The following is an 18,358-nucleotide window of genomic DNA, read 5'->3' on the forward strand; positions in this document are numbered from 1 at the left end:
CCTTCTCCAGCCTGTGGATTTCTGTACCCATGTACATGCTAAAAACCACATTCTTCTCACTTTGAGCTGTCATCTACATTTTATCCTTTGGATTTATGCTCTTACACGTTGGGTTTCTGGTGTTTTATAACAGCCGAACGCACCACATATTTCCTGAGCTGGGTGCGGGCTGAGTTTGTGTTCAAAGGAAAGTGAACTTTGAGCACTGTGGATTGGCTGCTGGCACAGAAATACAGGGCCGAGTCCCCCAGGTCAGTGGACTGGATCTCCACGCTGCAGGGTGAGTTTGTGGGACATTGAGCTGAAAATCGCTCATTGATCACTTCGGTTTTGTCCAGAATTTCTTCATCCCGAAAGTACACCACAAATTTTATCTCTTCTTCTGGCTTCTTACGATACCAATAAACATAACGGTGTCCTTTTGCAGGGACACAGTCCATCTTTGCTGTCTGTGCCTTTCCCTTGAGCAGATGTCTGGGAGTCTGGGTGACCTCTGTGTCCGTGGAGCCTGTGGAGGGAGGAGACAGAAGCTGGAGGAGAAGCCCCTGAGGGAGCCTGGGAGAGCAGCCACAGGAGGCTGAGCAGCCCGTGGGACTGGCATGCGCTGGTGCAGAGCAGGGCCTCACCTGCTCCCCAGAGACACAGGGCCCCCCAGCAGAGCAGACTGAGGCGCATGGTGTGTGCAGGAGGAGAGGAGTGGCAGGGGGCTCTTCCTGTAAGGCTTTCTCCTCCCAGCAGTCACCTCCCTGTGACGTCCTCACTCCCATGGGCTTCACCCTTGCCCTGCACGTGGGCCACACACATGTCATAGGCTGTGGGAGGGGAGGGTGTGTGTTAGCTGATGAGCACGACTGGTGACAATTGTAACCTACTTTGATTTTCTTTTTTGACTTATTCTCACTCTATTTGTAATGAAAATCGTTTTCATGTTGTTCATTTATTTGCTTGTTAACATTGCTAGTTTGTCTCTTTCTTTCTCTCCCTGGCCATGAATCATACGCTTAAGTGTATGGTATGCAAAGATTGCTCACTTTTTTTGTACTAAAATGAACACCTTTATGTACATAATCTGTTAACAATTTGAAGCACACTGTACCAATCATAATCACAGAGCAGTACTTTACCTTTAGGAATTAAATACTGGACATCCAGAAAATATGTTGTGCGTAAAAGAAATAATGAAATTGATGTCTCTGTGGATTAAAGGAGAAATTGTCACATTGGTTTTGTAGTCTGTGTTGCACTTAGAGATGCCATTTTTCTTACATCATCTTGTCCAGGTAATCAAAAGCAAGTGATAATTTTTGTCGTTCTTTTTCATTTGAGAGAGACAGAGAGTCAATACAAAAGTTATCCATGGTTCTGGACCAGATCAAAGTTTGGGACGAATTCCAGGCCTCCCATGTGGGTTGCAGGGATCCACGCACTTGAGCCATCACTGATGCCTCCCAGGGTCTGTGTAGCAGGAAGCTGGAGTCAGGAGGCAGATCCTGAATCCAGATCCTCTGGTGTGGGATGCATGCATCTTTATTGCAATAAACTGTAGTTTTCACATCCCATTTTGAACTTGAGCATCAGTGGCAAAGTGCCCTCGTATCTCTGTTGCTCTCCTGTATTGACCTCCAGTGTTATCAGTCTGCAGAGTGCTGGAGGCAGCCTGCAGGGGTAGCGAGTGCAGAATGAAGACTGGGCAAGCAGAGCTGATGCATCCAGTTCTTCGCTCTATCTGATGTTGAAATGTTGACTACACCCTTTAATTTTTTTGTCACAGGTTTATTTATTTACTTTTTTGACAAGCGGAGTGGACAGTGAGAGAGAAAGGGAGAGAGAGAAAGGTCTTCCTTTACCGTTGGTTCACTCTCTCTTGGGTGCTGTGGCCAGTGCGCTGTGGCTTGGGCACTGCGCTGATCCAATGGCAGGAGCCAGGTACTTCTCCTGGTCTCCCATGGGATGCAGGACCCAAGCACTTGGGCCATCCTCCACTGCACTCCCTGTCCAGAGCAGAGAGCTGCATTGGAAGAGGGGCAACTGGGACAGAATTCGGCGCTCGACAGGGAATAGAACCCGGTGTGCCGGAGGATTAGCCTAGTGAGCCGCGGCGGCCCGTCACAGGTTTATGTTTAGAAACAAGTATGCTGCATGTTACTGTGCACATTGCAGGGTTACCCAATGTTTCAGAAGTGTGTGAATGTGCATATTTAGAGCACAAGGGTACTAGCACTCAGGTGGGTCTCCTGGGACGAGGGACTGACATTGTGAGCTCCCACGTGGTGCTGCGGTTATGGCCTTAGGTGGAATATGCTGAGACAGCCTCAACGAGTGAGGCATTGGGAACCGATGTGCAAAGGTGGAAAATAGATTTTAGCAAGGACATTCCTCGTGAGTGTTTAGGAAGACCTTCAATTCCAATCCACCTCCATGATCATGTGCTGGGAGGTGGTAGATGGTGGCTCAAGTACTTGAACCTGAGAATCGTGGCTCCTGATGTCAGCAGGGCCCAGACCTAGCTGTTGTGGCCATTTAGGGAGTGACCCAGCAGATGCAAAATTTCTCTCACGTGTGCTCTCTCTCTCTCTCTTTCTCACACACACTCTATTTCTCTTTCCCTCATTTAACCTTTTTAATAATAAATTAGATAAATAAATAAACAAAACCTTTTTCAAAAACCCAACACCTCAGTAAACGCACAGAGGAGCTGTTGGGGAAATCTGTAATTGATTTCCATGGCAGTCACATGCGTTTAAAATTCAGTGAAATGGACAGTTACAATACACACATTTTATCATATTTATCATATGACTCAATGATGTTGCTTTAGAATTGCTTGATGGGAGTATTCCAGGGGACAGGAGTTGCTGAGAGCTTCCGCTAAGGTTCCAGGGCATTGGACAGCTGTGAGAAGCGGTCATGAAACCCTCTAAGAAGGCTTGGGTCCAGGTCAGTATGTGCTGGATGCCAGGTCAGGGCCCACGGGCTCATCATCCTTACTGTGAACACCTGGGTTTCCCAGGTGAGAAGCATAGAATGATGTATGTTACAGGGATTGTTGCAATCCAGAAACAGAAGACAGCGCTGTGCTGGTATACCTTGTGTACTTTTCTGTACCGGCGACATCACCCTCTTTTTTGCCTGCTTTCGCTTTCCTTGAATTTCTGTTCCCATCCTCTGTTGTAAACACTCCTTACATCTCACATAGGGCTGTCATTTACAACTTTTTTTCCTTCAGACAAATGCTCTTACAAGTAGCGTTTCTGGTGTTTTCTACCAACCGAATGCACCTCTCATTTCCTGAGCTGGTGCAGGCTGAGTTTGTGTTCAAAGGAAAGCAAATTTCGAGCACTGTGGATTGGCTGCTGGCACAGAAATACAGGGCCGAGTCCTCTAGTTCAGTGGACTGGATCTCCACGCTGCAGGGTGAGTTTGTGGGACATTGAACTGAAAATCGCTCATTGATCATTTCTGCTTTCTCAATAATTGCTTCATTCTGGAGGTACACCAAAAACTTGAGTTCCTCTTCTGGCTTCTTACGATACCAATAGACATAACGGTGTCCTTTTGCAGGGACACAGTCCATCTTTGCTGTCTGTGCCTTTCCCTTGAGCAGATGTCTGGGAGTCTGGGTGACCTCTGTGTCCATGGAGCCTGTGGAGGGAGGAGACAGAAGCTGGAGGAGAAGCCCCTGAGGGAGCCTGGGAGAGCAGCCACAGCAGGCTGAGCAGCCCGTGGGACTGGCATGCGCTGGTGCAGAGCAGGGCCTCACCTGCTCCCCAGAGACACAGGGCCCCCCAGCAGAGCAGACTGAGGCGCATGGTGTGTGCAGGAGGAGAGGAGTGGCAGGGGGCTCTTCCTGCAAGGCTTTCTCCTCCCAGCAGTCACCTCCCTGTGACGTCCTCACTCCCATGGGCTTCACCCTTGCCCTGCACGTGGGCCACACACATGTCATAGGCTGTGGGAGGGGAGGGTGTGTGTTAGCTGATGAGCACAACTGGTGACAGTTGTAGCCTACTTTGATTTTCTTTTTTGACTTATTCTCACTCTATTTGTAATGAAAATCGTTTTCATGTTGTTCATTTATTTGCTGGTTAACATTGCTAGTTTGTCTCTTTCTTTCTCTCCCTGGCCATGAATCATACGCTGAAGTGTATGGTATGCAAAGATTGCTCACTTTTTTTGTACAAAAAAAAACACCTTTATGTACATTTTCTGTTAACAATTTGAAGCACACTGTACCAATCATAATCACAGAGCAGTACTTTACATTCAGGAATTAAATATTGGACTACCAGAAAACATGCTGTGCATAAAAGAAATAATGAAATTGATGTCTCTGTGGATTAAAAGAGTAAATATCACATTGGTTTTGTAGTCTGTGTTATACTTAGAGATGCCATTTTTCGTCCTTCATCTTGTCCAGGTAATCATAATCCAGTGATAATTTTTGTCGTTCTTTTTCAGTTGAGAGAGACAGAGAGTCAATACAAAAGTTATGCATGGTTCTGGACCAGATCAAAGTTTGGGACGAATTCCAGGACTCCCATCCACGCACTTGAGCCATCACTGATGCCTCCCAGGGTCTGTGTAGCAGGAAGCAGGAGTCAGGAGGCAGATCCTGAATCCTGATCCTCTGGTGGGGATGCATGCATCTTTATTGCAATAAACTGTAGTTTTCACATCCCATTTTGAACTTGAGCATCAGTGGCAAAGTGCCCTCGTATCTCTGTTGCTCTCCTGTATTGACCTCCAGTGTTATCAGTCTGCAGAGTGCTGGAGGCAGCCTGCAGGGGTAGCGAGTGCAGAATGAAGACGGGGCAAGCAGAGCTGATGCATCCAGTTCTTCGCTCTATCTGATGTTTAAATGTTGAATACACCCTTTAATTTTTTTGTCACAGGTTTATTTATTTACTTTTTTGACAAGCGGAGTGGACAGTGAGAGGGAAAGAGACAGAGAGAAAGGTCTTCCTTTACTGTTGGTTCACTCTCTCTTGGCTGCTGCGGCCAGTGCGCTGTGGCTGGGGCACTGCGCTGATCCGATGGCAGGAGCCAGGTACTTCTCCTGGTCTCCCATGGGATGCAGGACCCAAGCACTTGGGCCATCCTCCACTGCACTCCCTGGCCAGAGCAGAGAGCTGCATTGGAAGAGGGGCAACTGGGACAGAATCCGGCGCCCCGACTGGGACTAGAACCTGGTGTGCCGGAGGATTAGCCTAGTGAGCCGCGGCGGCCCGTCACAGGTTTATGTTTAGAAACAAGTATGCTGCGTGTTACTGTGCACATTGCAGGGTTACCCAATGTTTCAGAAGTGTTTGAATGTGCATATTTAGAGCACAAGGGTACTAGCACTCAGGTGGGTCTCCTGGGACGAGGGACTGACATTGTGAGCTCCCAGGTGGTGCTGCGGCTACGGCCTTAGGTGGAATATGCTGAGACAGCCTCAGCGAGTGAGGCATTGGGAACCGATGTGCAAAGGTGGAAAATAGAATTTAGCAAGGACATCCTTCGTGAGTGTTTAGGAAGACCTTCAGTTCCAATCCACCTCCATGATCATGTGCTGGGAGGTGGTAGATGGTGGCTCAAGTACTTGAACCTGAGAATCGTGGCTCCTGATGTCAGCAGGGCCCAGACCTAGCTGTTGTGGCCATTTAGGGAGTGACCCAGCAGATGCAAAATTACTGTCGCTCGTGCTCTCCCTCTCTCTTTCTCACACACATTCTATTTCTCTTTCCCTCATTTAGCCTTTGAAATAATAAATTAGATAAATAAATAAACAAAACCTTGTTCAAAAACCCAGCACCTCAGTAAACGCACAGAGGAGATGTTGGGGAAATCTGTAATTGATTTCCATGGCAATCACATGCGTTTAAAATTCAGTGAAATGGACAGTTACAATACACACATTTTATCATATTTATCCTATGACTCAATGACGTTGCTTTAGAATTGCTTGATGGGAGTATTCCAGGGGACAGGAGTTGCTGAGATCTTCCGCTAAGGTTCCAGGGCATTGGACAGCTGTGAGAAGCAGTCATGAAACCCTTTAAGAAGGCTTGGGTCCAGGTCAGTATGTGCTGGATGCCAGGTCAGGGCCCACGGGCTCATCATCCTTACTGTGAACACCTGGGTTTCCCAGGTGAGAAGCATAGAATGATGTATGTTACAGGGATTGTTGCAATCTAGAAACAGAAGACAGCGTTTGCTGGTATACCTCTTTTACTTTTCTGTACCCGGCGACATCACCCTCTTTTTTGCCTTATTTCGCTTTTCTTGAATTTCTGTTCCCATCCTCTGTTGTAAACACTCCTTACGTCTCACATAGGGCTGTTATTTACAACTTTTTTTCCTTCAGACAAATGCTCTTACAAGTAGCGTCTGGTGTTTTCTGCCAACCGAATGCACCACTCATTTCCTGAGCTGGTGCAGGTTGAGTTTGTGTTTGAAGGAAAGTGAACTTTGAGCACTGTGGATTGGCTGCTGGCACAGAAATACAGGGCCGAGTCCCCCAGGTCAGTGGACTGGATCTCCACGCTGCAGGGTGTTTGCGGGACACTGAGCTGAAAATCGCTCATTGATCACTTCTGTTTTCTCAATAATTTCTTTATCCTGGAAGTACACCAAAAACTTGAGCTCTTCTTCTGGCTTCTTACGATACCAATAGACATGAATATGTCCTTTTGCAGGGACACAGTCCATCTTTGCTGTCTGTGCCTTTCCCTTGAGCAGATGTCTGGGAGTCTGGGTGACCTCTGTGTCCATGGAGCCTGTGGAGGGAGGAGACAGAAGCTGGAGGAGAAGCCCCTGAGGGAGCCTGGGGGAGCAGCCACAGGAGGCTGAGCAGCCCGTGGGACTGGCATGCACTGGTGCAGAGCAGGGCCTCACCTGCTCCCCAGAGACACAGGGCCCCCCAGCAGAGCAGACTGAGGCGCATGGTGTGTGCAGGAGGAGAGGAGTGGCAGGGGGCTCTTCCTGCAAGGCTTTCTCCTCCCAGCAGTCACCTCCCTGTGACGTCCTCACTGCCCATGGGCTTCACCCTTGCCCTGCACCTGGGCCACACACATGTCCTAGGCTGTGGGAGGGGAGGGTGTGTGTTAGCTGATGAGCACAACTGGTGTGATTCTAGCCCATTTCCACCTCCTTCATGTGATGAAATCTTTCACTGTTTTTGCATTAAAGCCATTTTCATGTCATTTATTTCTTAGATTTGCAATATTGCTATTTTGTTTCCTTCTTTCCATCTGATGTCATCAGTTATACAGTTGTAGGCAGAGTATACATAGCTTTCAAAATCTCTTTGTGTTGTGGTAAACATCTTTTCCTTTTTAAAGACTTATTTATTGATTTGAAAGTCAGAGTTACAGATAGAGAGGGAGAGACCAAGAGAGATCTTCCATTCATGGGTTCACTCCCAAATGCTCAATAGCCAGGACTGGGCCAGGCCGAAGCGAGGAGTCCGGAGCTTCATCTGTTCTCCCACATGGGTGGCAGGGGTCCCTGCACTTGGGCCATCTTCTGCTGCTTTTCACAGGTCATTGAAAGAGAGCTGGATCAGAAGTGGAGCAGTTGGCACACAAACCAGCACTCATATGGGATGCAGGAGTCACAGGTAGAAGCTTGATGTGCTATACCTCAAAGCTGGCCCCTTAAATAAATATCTTTGATGCCCATTTTCTATTAAGTATTGTAAGTATGATGCACCAGCCATAGAGTCTGCTACATTTACAAAAGTTACATATCAGCTATTTTACATTAAGATTTAAGTATTGGTGGCTGTTGCTGTGGTGTAGCAGGTAAAGCTGTTTTCCGTGGTGCTGGCATCCGATACAGGTGCCATTTCTACTGAACCCAGAAACTCTGATAAGGGATGCAGGTATGCTTAACTACTAGCTAACCACCTTCTTAAATGAACTGTATTTTTTAGTACGTTTTATGTTTACAGCAAAATTGAGCAGAAATGGCAGAGTCCCCAAATTCCCTGTGCTACCCCAAGCATAGCCTCTCCAGTGTTGTCAGACAGCAGACCTGATGGATGTGGGCCACAGGAGAAGTAGAGACTGCACGGACTGGGCCAGAAGAGCAGGTGCGCCCAGACTCTTCACTCTGTGTCACATATTTGAAATGCATAACACGTACTTTAATTTTTAATCCATAGTTTTGTTTTTAGAAACAAAGCATGTCTCATCTTAATGTCCACCTAGCAGGGGTTTCACAGCATATCAGAAATGCTTGGATGCACATATTTTACTGTTGAGCACAAGCGTACTAGCACATAGGGGGTTCAGGAGGGAAATGGGACTGACATTGTGAGTTCTCGTGAGGTTGCTGACCATCACTGACTTCTGAGTAACACCAAGACATTTAAAGACTGAATCTGAAACTGAGGTGAAAACTTAGAACAATATATGTTAGTAAGCAAATTCCTCATGATTGTTTAAAAAGTACATTCATGATAATTTTATTCAAACATACTTGGGAAAAAGTAGGCAAAAATAGCAATGTATATGCAGCACACAATAATAAAACTATGAAGCAATATTGAAAGGAAAGTTTCAAAGAACACTAACTTCCATTAACTCTACACCAATGCACCTTGGAGACAGCTGCATGTGGCTCAAGTACTCTGCCACCCATGCTTAATACCCAGTGTTAGGCCGGCGCCGCGGCTCACTAGGCTAATCCTTGACCTTGCAGCACCGGCACCCGGGTTCTAGTCCCAGTCGGGGCACCGGATTCTGTCCCGGTTGCCCCTCTTCCAGGCCATCTCTCTGCTATGGCCCAGGAGTGCAGTGGAGGATGGCCCAAGTGCTTGGGCCCTGCACCCCATGGGAGACCAAGATAAGTACCTGGCTCCTGCCATCGGATCAGCGCGGTGCGCCGGCCGCAGTGCACCGGCCGCGGCGGCCATTGGAGGGTGATCCAACGGCAAAGGAAGACCTTTCTCTCTGTCTCTCTCACTGTCCACTCTGCCTGTCCAAAAAAAACAAAAAAAAATATATATATATATATCCACTGTGGCCCAGTTCTGGCTGTTGTGACCAACTGGGGAGTGACCTAGCAGATGGCGCGCGCTCTCTCTCTCTCAATTGATCTTCGAAATAAGTAAACAAATAAACAAATCTTTTTTTCAAAATCCAAAGGCCTCAGAAAAGACACACAGAGGAACTTTTGCTAAAATCTGTAACTGTCATGGTAATCACGAGTATACAGTTTTTTCAAATCTCATTGAAATGTACACTTGAAGTAGGTGCATTTTACTTCATTGATTTTATGAATCAGTAAAGCTGCTTTTACATATTACATGATTGGCATGTTCCTGAGACAGGCGTTGCTGAGAACTTCCGCGAGGTGGAAGGCAGGCATGACAAGCTCATGTAAGGAAATGGGCTGCATCACAGGTTCAGGGTCCACGTGAAAGACACAGCTGATGTGCTCATCATCCTTACTCCTGAGTGCACAGACTCCCCAGGTGAACAGCACAGAACAATATACTTTCTAAACATTATTAGAATCACAGAAGAGTAAGAGAGACAGAGAGAGGTGTCCTGGTGTACTTGCCTGGTATCCTGTGCCCTGGGAACTGTGATCCCCTTGGTTACCTTATTCCCCAATTCTCTGGGTTTCTCCTGCCGTCCTCTATTTTAAACAATCCTAACTTCCTACCTAGAACTGTCATTTACATTTTTCCTTCAGACCTATGCTCTTCAATTTCGTTTCTGGTGTTTTCTACCAACCGAATGCACCTCTCATTTCCTGAGCTGGTGCAGGCTGAGTTTGTGTTCAAAGGAAAGTGAACTTTGAGCACTGTGGATTGGCTGCTGGCACAGAAATACAGGGCTGAGTCCCCCAGGTCAGTGGACTGGATCTCCACGCTGCAGGGCGAGTTTGTGGGACATTGAGCTGAAAATCGCTCATTGATCATTTCTGTTTTGTCCAGAATTTCTTTATCCTGGAAGTACACCAAAAACTTGAGTTCCTCTTCTGGCTTCTGACGATACCAATAAACATAACGGTGTCCTTTTGCAGGGACACACTCCATCTTTGCTGTCTGTGCCTTTCCCTTGAGCAGATGTCTGGGAGTCTGGGTGACCTCTGTGTCCGTGGAGCCTGTGGAGGGAGGAGACAGAAGCTGGAAGAGAAGCCCCTGAGGGAGCCTGGGAGAGCAGCCACAGGAGGCTGAGCAGCCCGTGGGACTGGCATGCGCTGGTGCAGAGCAGGGCCTCACCTGCTCCCCAGAGACACAGGGCCCCCCAGCAGAGCAGACTGAGGCGCATGGTGTGTGCAGGAGGAGAGGAGTGGCAGGGGGCTCTTCCTGCAAGGCTTTCTCCTCCCAGCAGTCACCTCCCTGTGACGTCCTCACTCCCATGGGCTTCACCCTTGCCCTGCACGTGGGCCACACACGTGTCATAGGCTGTTGAGTGGGTAGGCTGTGCTGTATCTAGTGAAGACAACCGATTTGAATTTTAGCCCACATTCATTTTCTTCTAAGACTCACTCTTTCACTCTTTTTGTAAGAAGTATTTTAATAAAGTCTTTCTGTAATAACATCCTTTTATAATGTTATATATTTATTGGCTTTTAACAATGTTATTTTGTCCCTCCCCTTCTATCTCAGATAATGAATCATTCAACTCAGTTTGTAGAATGCATGAATTTCAAGATTTGGTAGTGCTAAACTAATTGTTTACTTCCACTTTCTATACACTGCCACCATATGCACCATACACTGTCACTCCTCCCAAGACATGGTTTACCTTTATAGGGTCCCAGTGTTAACTGCCCTTTGCCAACATTTCTTTTTGAAAAGTTATAATTATTCTTTATGTATTCTAGATACCCCACCTTGGTCATCTATATGTGTTATTGAAACCTTTGCAATTTGTAGTTTATGTTTTCACTTTCCTTGTGATGTTTCTCTTGAGTTTCTTAATTTAGTAAACTTCATCATTCTTTTCTTGCAAGTGTGCTTTTTAAATGATTTGTATGAAGTTCTCCCCCATAGCACAAGTTCATGGAGAAACACTCCTCTGTGTATGTGTGTGTGCACATACACATTTTAACCAAAATCTGTAACATTTTGAATCTGCATTTAAGCATTTAATCCATTTTGGCTTAGGCTGTGAGGAAGGGTTTAAATTTATCTTTCCTTGTGTGGGTAATGGCTTGTTCCAGGATAACTTATTGGATACCAAGTCATCCTCATATATCAGCAATGACAGCTCTACCCTCTGTCAAATTTCTATATATACATGGGCTTGTTTTTCTTCTACCATTACTTCCCAGTGAGCTATTTATTTCTGCCTGTTTCGTTATCCTAAATATTGAAGTAATTTGACAATTGACAGGAGAATTCACCTCATTTTACACTTCTATCTTGCCTGTTCTTTTACTTTGTTTCCATTTGTATTTTAGATTTTTTGTCAAATTTCATGGGAACCTATCTTTTGTGGTTTTGATTAATGTCTTCATGACTACACAGATGGTCTTGCAGATGGAAGTCGTCCTCCCTATACCAGAAGGAAAGCACCATTCATATCAAGGGCGAGACATGGTGGTTGGATGAAATTGGACAAAAAGTCCTTGTTAAGCTAACCTTTATTCTCCAGGTCTCTCTGTATCCCACCAACTACCTAGTCCAACCCAATTGTGTCTTGTCATGGTTTCTCAAGTCACTGCTTTGTCCAATTCAGGATATAAATATTCAATTTTGACTGCATATTGGGTCTTTGTTCCCTTTGGGGGCCCCAGTGTTGTGTGAAATCTTTATTAAATAAATTTGCCTATGAATCTCCTGTTACTCTACTTAATTCCCTTTTTTTGAAGATTAACTTATTTATTTGAAATGGAGGGAGGGAGGGGGAGAGAGAGAGAGAGAGAGAGAGAGAGAGAGAGAATCTTCCATCTGCTGGTTCAGATCCAAAAGGCCACAATAGCCCAATAGCCACAGCATAGCCAGGCTGAAGCTGGAAGCCAAGAACTCTATCTTGGTCTCTCAGATGGCTGGCAGGGCTCTCTCCCAGGGGCAATAGCAGGGGAGGGAACTGGATTGGAAGCAGAGCAGCCGGGGACTCTAACCTGTGCTCCAACATGGGATGGCAGCTTGTAAGTGGTGGCTTAATTCATTGGGCCACAATGTCAGCCCCTAATCTGTTTAATTCTAAGGCCCAGAGGAGAACACTCAGGAAATAGAGGCATGTTTTTGCCTCCCCTGCTCAGTCCATTATTCACACTGCAGCCAAGGTGACATGTGCTTATCTGATTACTACAGGAATAAGACGTTTAAAACCTCAATGGTTTCTACTCAACTTTATGTTCAACCCTGGTTCATTCACCTTGGTTTATAAAGTCTTGACTGGTGTGAAATCTTCCTACCCCAGTCTCATCGCCCCCCCTCCGATTTCTGTTCCTGCCATACTGCTGACTTCCTTCCATTCATAGAACACACCCTGGTTCTTTCCTGTTTCTTAAATGTGCTTCTGTTAGTTTCTTTATCCCCAGTCCCACTTAATTAATTCTGGCTCATCTTGGTGTACAGTATCAAGGAAAAATATTTAACATTTTTTTCTCCTAACATTTCTTAATAGGATAATAAGCATGAATATATGATTTCAGGGCTGCAGACAGTCAAGGATTTAGTCACAGTTCATCTTTATTAGGTAAAACAAAGAATCTGAACTATCTTTTAAAAATAGTACCAGTAAGTGGATTACAGATAATAGGCACTCAAATGTAAGGGGTAAAGCTGCTGCCTGGGAAGCCGAATCCCATGAAGGTACTGGTTTGTGTCCTGGCTGATCTACTTCCTATCCAGCCCGTGATAATGGCCTGGGAAAAGCAGGGGAGGATGGCCAAGTGTTGGGGCCCCTGATACCACGTGGGAGACCCAGATGAAGCTCCTGGCTCCTGCCTTTGACTGGGCTCAGCCTTTGCTGGGGATGAACCAGTGGATGGAAGATTCTCTCTCTCTCTCTCTCTCTCTCTCTCTGTAATTCTGACTTCAAATAAATAAACACATCTTTAAAACAATAAATAGAATAAAATAAATAGCCACACATAGACAAGTAATGACTGTGTTATGAGCCACAGAACAAGATTAATAAGATCTCATGCATTTCCCGTCTTTGATACACAGGCAACAGTTTCTCCTCACATAAACCTGGGGTTTGAATCACTGGGTCATGGGATAAGGACTGCTCAGCTATGTGGGAGAATGGAGAGCCATTTCCAAATGGTTTTGTGAACTAAATGGAATGCCCAGAATGAAATGGGACGGCAGGGCCCTGAGATGGGCCATCGGCTGTGCTGTGAGGGGGCCTGGCAGTTACGTTAGTGCCACCTCTCCCCTCCCAGTTGAGGCACACGGGCTCCAGCCACACAGAGCAAAACTGGATGAAAAGGTCAGCCTGATGTCCCAGGCATGTGATAGGAAGATAAGTCACCACCCAGCGGCTGTCTCCTCCTGTGTATGGGCCACACAGGGATGCGAGTACATGATGCAGCCCCTTGTAATCTGTGACCTCACTTGACATTTGCCACAAGATGCGCGCTCCTCTTACTACAGAACAACAAGATGAATCTTAACTAAATTTGTCTCATAGACCTGATTTTCTACATGTACTCAGTGAAGAAAGGCATAAAATCTAGGTCCTTACAACAACAACAAAACAGGTGGAGCAGTGTGTTCAGGGGATAACTGACACTGTGTACGTGGGGCTAAGTCCTCCTCCAGCTCTTAGTAAACTCTGTGCATTTTTCAGCTCAACGAGACTGTGTCACTCTGCCCCCACCAGGAACTTATAAGTACTCCTGTGGATCTGAACTCACACTAACACTTCAGAACTTCGATTTCAACAACAAAATGGATTGAAAATGATCTGTCATGGTATCTTGCTTCACATTTTCCTGATCACAAGTGAAGCCAAAATAGCTCTTCAGATGCTTGTCGATCACTATGTTTCTTTATTACGATATCTTATTTTCTTTTGCTCATTTTCTTTTTTTTAAAAGGTTTTTTTTAAACTTTTATTTAATGAATATAAATTTCCAAAGTACGATTTATGGATTACAATGGCTTCCCCCCAATACCGTCCCTCCCACCCACAACCCTCCCCTTTCCCACTCCCTCTCCCCTTCCATTCACATCAAGATTCATTTTCGATTATCTTAATATACAGAAGATCAGCTTAGTATACATTAAGTAAGGATTTCAACAGTTTGCTCTCACACAGAAACATAAAGTGAAAAATAATAGATGATTTTTTTTAAATGATGATGAAATCAGATCAGACCTACTGTCATGTTTAATCCCAGTGAGAGTCAAGTTGGGAGTTGATAATTTCTTTTTTTTTTTTTTTTTTTTACAGAGGATCAGTTTAGTATGCATTAAGTAAAGATTTCAACAGTTTGCACCCCCATAGAAACACAAAGTGAAATATATTGTTTGAGTACTCGTTATAGCATTAAATCTCAATGCACAGCACATTAAGGACAGAGATCCTACATGAGGAGTAAGTGCACAGTGACTCCTGTTGTTGACTTTACCAACTGACACTCCTGTCTATGGCATCAGTAATCTCCCTATGCTCCAGTCATGAGTTTCCAAGGCTATGGAAGCCCTCTGAGTTCTCCGATTCTTATCTTGTTTAGACAAGGTCATAGTCAAAGTGGAGGTTCTCTCCTCCCTTCAGAGAAAGGTACCTCCTTCTTTGATGACCCATTCTTTCCACTGGGATCTCACTCACAGAGATCTTTTGCCAGAGTGTCTTGGCTTTCCATGCCTGAAATACTCTCATGGGCTTTTCAGCCAGATCCGAATGGCTTTAGGGCTGATTCTGAGGCCAGAGTGCTATTTAGGACATCTGCCATTCTATGAGTCTGCTGAGTATCTCACTTCCCATGTTGGATCACTCTCCCCTTTATTTATTCTATTGGTTAGTGTTAGCAGGTACTAGACTTGTTTATGTGCTCATTTTCTACTGGGTTAATCCGACGTGTGGTCAGCGTAGTCCTTTCGTGTCTCCTGTGAAGGGCTTTTTCTCAATGGCCTACCTTCCTTGCGCCACTAATTGCCTTGTATCTTCCAGCAGAAGTTTCTAGGCCAGCCGACCAGCCCTGCTGTCTGAGTCCTTCCGCACAGGTTCTCCGTCTTCTCTTCCTGTGGCACCGTTCACAGCCACCTCCTCTGCAGATGCTCTTGTCTCAGGTGTGGAGAGGGGCTCTTCTGTCCTGTTCCCTACTCTCACCTGCCCGTTCATCAGTCAAAGTTCCATGGAAGGCATCATCAAACTCTTTTGTGAGTAGCTCTCTGCCTGGCTGGTCACCATCCTCTCATCTCAGGGGCATAGCATGGCGACAAGATTATGCTGGATAGCTCTGCAGAGCCACACACCAAGGCTGATCACAGAAAACACATGGTGATCCTCAGAAGTGTCTTCAGAGCTACCTGGAAGATAAAGGGTAGCTTTATCCAAGAACATATGACGAACACGTGGCAGGGTCAGGGCAGACAGCCGGGATTTATCCCTGTCAGGGATCTTCCAATGGCAGGTGGGCACTTTTCAGGCCCAATTCTGTTCCCCTTCTGCTAGGCATACACTGGACCTCCTCCACACCCCACAGCCAGAATCTCTCCTCTCCTCTCTTCTCCTCTCCCCTCCTCTCCCCTCCTCTCCCCTCCTCTCCTCTCCTCTCCTCTCCCTTCCCCTCCCCTCCCCTCCTCTCCTCTCCTCTCCCCTCCTCTCCCCTCCTCTCCCCTCCTCTCCTCTCCTCTCCTCTCCCTTCCCCTCCCCTCCCCTCCTCTCCTCTCCCTCCCCTCCTATCCTCTCCTCTCCCTTCCCTTCTCCTCCTCTCCTCTCCCTTCCCCTCCCCTTCCCTCCCCTCCTCTCCCTCCCCTCCTATCCTCTCCTCTCCCTTCCCTTCTCCTCCTCTCCTCTCCTCTCCTCTCCTCTCATCTCCCCTCCCCTCCCCTCCTCTCCCTTCCCCTCCCCTCCCTTCCCCTCCCCTCCTTTCCTCTCCTCTCCCTTCCCCTCCCCTCCCCTCCTCTCCCCTCCCCTCCCCTCCCCTCCTCTCCCTTCCCCTCCCTTGCCCTCCCCTCCCCCCCTCCCTTCCTCTCCACTCCTTTCCCCTCCCCTCCCCTCCCTTCCTCTCCTCTTCCCTCCCCTCCCCTCCTATCCTCTCCTCTCCCTTCCCCTCCTCTACTCTCCCCTCCCCTCCTCTCCCTTCCCCTCCCCTTCCCTTCCCCTCCCTTGCCCTCCCCTCCCCTCCCTTCCTCTCCTTCCTTTCCCCTCCCCTCCCCTCCCTTCCTCTCCTCTCCCTTCCCCTCCCCTCCCCTCCTCTCCCCTTCCCTCCCCTCCCCTTCTCTCCCTTCCCCTCTCCTCTCCCTTCCCCTCTCCTCTCCTCCTCTCTCCTCCCCTCCCCTTCTCTCCCTTCCCCCCTCCCCTCCTCTCCTCTCCTTTCCCCTCCCCTCCCCTCCCCTCCTATTCTCTCCTCTCCCCTCCCTTCCCCTCCCCTCCCTTCCTCTCCTCTCCCTTCTCTCCCTATTTCTCCCCCCCCCCACACTCAGATGTTTCAATTTGAGAAGCTGTGGTTTCCATCCTCACAGCTCCTTCCACCCAGCTCCCGGGCACTGGTGTGTGGGGAGGAGCCGAGCGGCCACCACAGGTTCTTGCCGAGGTCTCAGATCTCAGCCCAGCGCCGTGTCACTGGCTCCACAGAAGTAGAAGCCGATGTCTTCAGGCTGTGTGTTTGTCACCTCCAGACTTGAATAGGTTGCGTTTGGATGGTTGATGGGAAACTTGGCTTTGGTAAAACCCTGTTCATAGGCAGCGTCGGAGGCCTGATTGGAAGTTGCCATCAGCATGAAGCTCTGTTTCGGCAGCTGACGGTACCAAAACACGGTTACGGCCTGCAGACCCACAGAACGGCACTCGATCCTCACAGAGGCACCGCTCTGACAGACAGCCCTGCTGGGGTTTTGCAGGACCAGAGCACCGAGCCCAGAGCCTGCAGAAACAGAGGTCAGAGAGCAGGAAGGGGACAACGTGAGCAGGGTCAGACACAGCCTCAGCCTCGCTCCCGCCCCTTCCTCCTGGTTGCTGGAGAATTCCGTCTGCTTAGTGCATGCTTCCTCTCACACCCTAGGGGTTCCTCAGCCCCATCTTCACTGACTGGTGACTCCCACCCTGTACCCCTAGGAAGAAGGGGCACTCCATGTCCTGTGATCAACATAAACAATCTACAGTGCCCAGCCAATCCTTCATTCCTGCACACACACACACACACACACACACACACGGGCTCCCCGGTTAACAGGGCTCCTACCAGGCCCCAGAAGCAGCAGAAGCGTTAGCATCTTCAGGGGCGGCCTCACACCGGTAGGACAGCGCACTCCACCTTCCTCTTCCAGTCCCGGGAGTGGGGCACCTGATCATAGAACATGCAGGATGCCCTCATCTGCCCCCTGCTGGTGCTCCTCGCCATTGATGTGGGATGTGTTCCTCTCCCTGACAGAGGCACGCTTGCTGAAGAAGATCTGAGTCTTCCCCATCCAGCTTACGCGCTCAGACCCAGAACATGGAGATGACACGTGGGAGCATCTGTGCAGCAGGGCCTGTTCTGGAGACTGAATGACATTCACGTCAGTTTTTTGCTTCTGCGCAGTGTCCAAGGCAATCGCAACAAGACAACTCAGCTCTGTCAATCACTAGACTTACAGGTTGACATCCCCAGACATGTCAGCCATGCCAGGCCATAGTCACGATGAAGACGTTTCCTCATGTTCTCAAGGAGATGTTGGTCTCATGATAATCCCATTTGTATGTTGATGGACTTAGTTACAAAAATTCTAAAAATGGGGGCTGGCACTGTGGAATAGTGGATAAAGCCACTGCCTGCAGTGCCAGCACCCCATATGGGCACCAGTTCTAGTCCTGGCTGCTCCACTCCGATCCAGCTCTCTGCTATGGCCAAGAAAAGCAGTAGAAGATGGCCCAGGTTCTTGGGCCCCTGTACTCACATGGGAGACCCAGAAGAAGCTCCTGGCTCCTGGCTTCAGATCAGCCCAGCTCTGGCTATTGCAGCCATTTGGGGAGTGAACCAGCAGATGGAAGACCCCTCTCCTTCTACCTCTACATCTGCCTCTCTGTAGCTCTTCCTTTTAAATGAATAAAAAATATTTTTAAAAAAATATAAAAATGTATTTATTTAGCATACATGTTCCTATATAAGTCATGGGAAGGTTTTGAGGAAAATTTAATTCAATTTATCAAAGTTATTTTACTGTAATGAAGATCAGGTGATGTATTGGCAAATGGAAACATTCTAGTAGGAGTAAAGAATCATTTCTGCTCTGAACATGCTGGGATAATTACAT

The 18,358-nt window shown here is 47.4% G+C and overlaps 1 long non-coding RNA gene across 4 annotated transcripts; it reads left to right on the plus strand.

Annotated features, from left to right (window-relative positions):
• The first annotated feature begins 3,286 nt into the window (after positions 1–3,286).
• On the plus strand, positions 3,287–18,180 carry LOC149127631 (uncharacterized). Of its 4 annotated transcripts, none has more exons than XR_016231823.1 (4): positions 3,287–3,414; positions 15,075–15,280; positions 16,809–17,003; positions 17,497–18,180. It is a non-coding gene; the product is annotated as an uncharacterized LOC149127631 (long non-coding RNA). The 4 variants fall into 4 exon arrangements; XR_016231824.1 differs by lacking the exon at positions 3,287–3,414 and adding an exon at positions 6,408–6,529; XR_016231821.1 differs by lacking the exon at positions 17,497–18,180 and having other exon boundaries at positions 16,809–17,301.
• Positions 18,181–18,358: the final 178 nt, after the last annotated feature.

Source organism: Oryctolagus cuniculus, chromosome 3 (genome assembly GCF_051225735.1).
Source record: "Oryctolagus cuniculus isolate XC-2025 breed Fujian yellow rabbit chromosome 3, ASM5122573v1, whole genome shotgun sequence".
Taxonomy (NCBI): Eukaryota; Metazoa; Chordata; class Mammalia; order Lagomorpha; family Leporidae; genus Oryctolagus; species Oryctolagus cuniculus.